General features: G+C 39.2%; 2 long non-coding RNA genes across 2 annotated transcripts; one reads left to right on the top strand and one right to left on the bottom strand.

Annotated features, from left to right (window-relative positions):
* Positions 1 to 607: 607 nt before the first annotated feature.
* LOC123189794 (uncharacterized) lies at positions 608 to 1,865 on the top strand. The gene is made up of 2 exons (XR_006496005.1): positions 608 to 1,084; positions 1,420 to 1,865. It is a non-coding gene; the product is annotated as an uncharacterized lncRNA (long non-coding RNA).
* Positions 1,866 to 2,849: 984 nt separating this feature from the next.
* LOC123189793 (uncharacterized) lies at positions 2,850 to 5,322 on the bottom strand. Its single transcript, XR_006496004.1, has 3 exons — positions 5,187 to 5,322; positions 3,949 to 5,120; positions 2,850 to 3,314 (listed from the first exon to the last, which is right to left on the bottom strand). It is a non-coding gene; the product is annotated as an uncharacterized lncRNA (long non-coding RNA).

Below are 5,322 nucleotides of genomic sequence, written 5' to 3'. Positions count from 1 at the left end.
AGGCATATCTCATGTCTCCTGAGCCATTGCAACGTTGTAAATACGGTTGAATTCCGTTCGTTACTACGAAACGAAAATATGATGTTTTGTCGTTGGGCATGCACTGATTCGCCATCATGTTCGTTATTAACTCTTGAAGCCACCACACAATGTATTTACCTTTTTATCCTAACCAAGAAAATAATATGACTCGATGGAAAAATATATATGAACCGATCATTCATGCAATTTGTCGTAAAGCCATCTCTAATGAAATAAAATTCACCACATTTTCTAAAGTAGAAAAATTACTCTAATTAGACGGTCGTAACTGAACAGACCAACTCCAACCCCCATCCACATCTGGCGCATCTATAATACCTAAATAGTTCATCCCCACTAAACTAATTCTCTTGACATGCAAGCTACCCAACTCAGCAATCTTGCCACATAAGCAACTTTTAACATGCATAATGCCCTCAGCCATCCATGTCATCATTTGTTTTTGGTGTTTTTTCTGAAAAGAAATGGAGCTCCAGCTGGAGCATCACGGCCCTGCCATCTCTGTTGGTAATAACTCCAACGCCGATTGATTTTCCATCACTAAATATCCTACGTCACTTCCACTTCGTCTTCTCCACCGAATAGATGCAAGGATGGAGTTGCTCTCCCTCTTGCAATTAATTTTTCCCCATTCTTTCTGTGCTCAGTATCGCCTTTTCCCCTCCCTTCCCATCCAGTGCAAGATGTCGTGCCTCTATTTAATCTTCTCCCCTCCCCGTCATCTCCTCTGCCCCCTTTCTTCTCTTCCTTGATCCTCGCCACATGCTATTTGTGCTTCTGTCCATCTGCGTGTCGTGGAGTCGAGCCTCCTGATCGAGGTCTATGTTTCAAGCTACAGCCTCCACATCTCGACAGAGCCAACTCTCCTCCCTGACACTGCTGTCTATCTGCACGGCGTCATCGAGGTTAGGTATCCTCACGGGCATATTCCTGAGTTGTGGAGTGATACTGCCTGGGAGGTATCCCAAATCAACATTAACTGATGATTAGTCAAAAGTGTCGATGAAATTTGTGACATCATTCTTCTTCACGATGATTCATGGTAAGCCTGTAGGTTGCCATAGCCTTTGCACATGCTTTTCTCGGTTCAGATATGTTTGCTCACTTCATTTTCTACCTTCAGTCATATATATGGGCTAGCTATTATGTAAACTTAATTACATTACATACACTTTTGTATCTGAACATGAATTTGATTTCCATGGACCTTGCAGTTGAATTCGGCAGCTAATATTTCTATCTTCATCTCATTTGCTGTCATAATTAGTTGCTATTGTTTTTTTGCGGTTTCGCCTACAAAGGTACTGGTTCTTAGTTTATAGTTGATGTATCGGATTTGTTGCTAATAGATGGAAGTTATTTCTCTTGCCTTTTCAGTAATATAATTCTGGCATGAAAAGCAGTCCTCGGTGAGCTCTCAAAATCCTTCCTGTAGGCCAATGATGAATGGCGTCACTACAGTTTTGGTCAGCCCTTTCCATCTCCGTGTCTTTCCTGTATGCCAATGGTGAATGGAGTCGTTAGAGTTTTGGTTACCCATTTTACATGCCCAGAAAAACTACTGGTGACCAAGCATGCTCATCACATCATGGTTGAATAGCAAACTCCTAATATTTCCATATGTTGTGCACAGTCTTCTCCTTTATTCACATCGATCGTATAATGTATCAAGTTAAAACTACCAGTTGTGTTCTGGACATTGTGTATTTTTTGGACATGTCCATTACTTGAGAAATCGGCTAATCATGTATATCCATGAAGATGTAAATCTATTTCCCTTCCAATTTTCAACTCAGATTATATTGTGAGATATAATTATGGAAGTACTATCTGATGGTCCATTTTGGAAATTCTAGGTCCCTTGAATTAGCTTCAATAGGTACACTATTCTGAACTTTACATACTTTTCTTAAGCATGTTTCCTATTCTCTAACATTTGATGGAACATTTCTTTAGATTGACCAATGGTAGAAGGGAGAGGGATTTAGATGTTATGTCCTGAGTGTGTTTTCGTAATACACCAGCGGGTCTGTGGAGTAGTATCTTTGTCCATTGTCTTTTAGTAATGCGGGTATGCCACATGCATATTCCTAGCAGTCTCCACTTTTGATTGTGGGATTCACACGTGGATATCATTGAAGCTAATAGATTGATATTGATTTATTTCTAATGGTGTCTTAGTCACTTTATGCAAATATTTTTAGGTAGGTGTGTGGTGAGAGTATCACTACTACATTAATTCTTCTATAATGTCACTTCACGTTGTAAGCTGAAAGTGCACATAATTTATCACTTCATGTTCTATTTGTTTTCCGACTTGCACACTATGCTTCTCATTTCAGTATATTTTGAACAAGGTAAACTCATATTCTATAGTTGAGGAGTTATACTAAGACTTTATTTTTTCTGATTGCTCAAGCGAATAGAACAAATGTGACACAGTAATCTCATTCAATATTGATGCAATCCTTAAGAACTTATCAAAACATCCCGCAGCAACGCGTGGGGTATCTTCTAGTAATATAAGTGAGAGGCCCACATATGTCCACATAATTTTTGACGGGACAAGTGAGCATCCCACATAATCTCATGCCAATAATAGACTCACCTAATTGCCAGTGCATTCCAGCGCAGCAACGTGCCATATATATTTTTTAGTTATTCGACATTAGTTGTACCTCGCGTATATATTCAAAATCATCTTGCACACCAGCCTGCCTTGGCGACTTCTTTTTTAACAGTAAATCACTCTCCTTTTATTCCTTTGTTTTCTTCTCTCAACCAAAAATGTTTCTCAGAATGATATGTGAATATCAAGAGCTAAAAATTCTATAATCAAATAATTTAAGAATGCATCCATTATGCATTCGACATTAAAGTTATCGTGTGTGACAGACACCGGGAACAAAGACAATGATGGCTTGCCACCAAATCCCATTTTTTATTTTAGAATATGGTTGTCCTACCAATGTGTACTTGCAAGGTTTCTTCCTCCTCACTCTCCCTCATTCCCTCTCTCGAACACTCTTCCTCCCTCTCCCGGTCTCCCCCCTCTCTCTGGATCACTCTCGGTCTCCATGTTGTCTTTGCAACAAGGCTCGAACGGTTCAGTAGCTGCCTTGTGAGCTGGTCATCATTGTTGCTGATTGCAGTTGTGCCGATGATGAGGAAAACCACCAAGGGTTGTTGATTCTCTTGATCTCCTCCCCGAGGTCACTGTGGTCCCTGATTGGAGTGTTGTTCATTAACGTCACAACTGCGCCAAGTCCTTCCTGTATAGGAAAGAAAAAGTGTCACACAAAAGGGGCATATCGTCAACTTACAACAGAGTGAAAAAAAGAACAGGTACTCGAGGAAGAACAAATGGTGAAATAAAAAATCACCATTAACCACTACGTGAGATACCATCATTACCTGAACAACTTTTTTCAGTAACATAATAGTTTGTAAGAAAAATATGCCGCACAGCATGAAACGCAAAACATATATTTATTGACAAAAGATATACTACAGTGAAATTTTATCCAGAAATTTAAATTATCCTAGTAAGCAAATGCATTTAGAATGGTATTTCAATTAATCACATAAATGCAGGAAGAATCTGGAAAATGGAGAATCATAGAAATGCATGTAATTTTTCTGAAAAAATACCACCATCGACTTATATGTATAATCATTTAATTGATGTGCCTATTTCTCTAGCAATTTTGTGCAAAGTATCAACAAGCTAGCAAAAGTGAAGTAAACTAACAAAAGTACGTGCGATATTTTGTTGTACTCCCTCCGTCCGGAAATACTTGTCCTACAAATGGATAAAATGGATGTATCTATAACTAAAATAAGTCTAGATACAACCATTTCGAGGACAAGTATTTCCGGACGGAGGGAGTATTAATTAAAACTCACAAGATGCAAGCTAGGGCCTGAGCATGATGACCCGGGAGGGGGAAAGGTATAGTAAGATTGGCTGATCAGCCAAGGGCGCATAACAGGGTTCACAGCAATTGTTAGGAGGGCCAGAGGCAGGCAAGGACTCATCGTCTGGCTCCAGCGAGCCGCACAGAACAAGGTTGGCGGCATGATCAGCTCGCTTGTTTGTCTTGGTGCGTCCAGATCTCTCCTCCCTCCTATTCTCCTTCGCACTGAACTCCTTTCTGCTTTGCTCCACCGAAACTCTCTACGTAAACTTCAAGTAGCATGAGAGTTTAGTAGAACAAAAAATCTATATATCTGAAGAAATGATAGTACAAGCAGAATAGCAGACTAAACTGAATGGGAAAGTGTTGGTCATGTAAATATTGCCATTTCCAATAGATGTACAATGCACAAAGTGGCATCATCTTCAATTTATTTAGCTATCTATAATTGGATTAGCAAGTATGTATACAATCAAATTCAACATGAAAAATTCAGTAGAACCTGAAAAATTCATTAACCCATGGCAAATTTGTAAACCAAAATTAAGAGTAGTGACAATGAATGAAATATCTAAGATGACGTGGGAATATAAAACAAGAATTTAGCCAGAAGACTAATTGTACTCACAGGTCACAACAAGGCAAAAGTAAAACAATAGCTATATGCGAAAATCATAAACTTCATGGATTTGCTATAAATAAATAATCAGTGAGAGGCGGTACATGATCGAAAAATATCTAAATAATTTAGAGAAAAATATCTAAATATTTAAACATAGGAAGACAGATATAAGGCATTAAGTAGGTTACATGTCTCTAGTTCTGTAACCTTGTGGCTTCCATGGTGCCAAACATGTTTTATGGTTATTGCATCATGCATGAAACAGAAGGACAACGCTGAGTGAATTTTTCCAATGTGAACCGACATTTTACTTGCACTTACCCTAAGAGTAAAGTTTCTAGAAAATAAAGTAATGCATCGGATCGAATATATAGTCAAGATACATGCAGAAACAACATCCATTAATGAAAAGGCCCAACGTATTGTCCTACTCCAGACTTACAAGATACTGGAGTGAGATCCTCACCTCTCTCTACGCAACGTACACCAACTCTAGAAGCATCAGCCTCAGCCTCTCCTCCCTGTAAACCAAAGCGACCCTGCAAACAAACCAAATCAGTAATAAAAACTGAACCAAATCAAGCCAAGAAGCAAGAGATTTCCACCTATCACGTGTGTGCTCTAGCTATTTTGAGCAAAACCGCATGGCAGCAAGCCCCTCAAGCAGCTCTGCCGGGTAAGGTCTCTGATGAGCGAGAAGCTAAACACAGCTCCATCTTTGATGTCTCTCTCTTCTTAATT

This window comes from Triticum aestivum, chromosome 2A (genome assembly GCF_018294505.1).
Source record: "Triticum aestivum cultivar Chinese Spring chromosome 2A, IWGSC CS RefSeq v2.1, whole genome shotgun sequence".
Classification (NCBI taxonomy): Eukaryota; Viridiplantae; Streptophyta; class Magnoliopsida; order Poales; family Poaceae; genus Triticum; species Triticum aestivum.
This window is presented reverse-complemented; position numbering and strand designations above follow the sequence as displayed.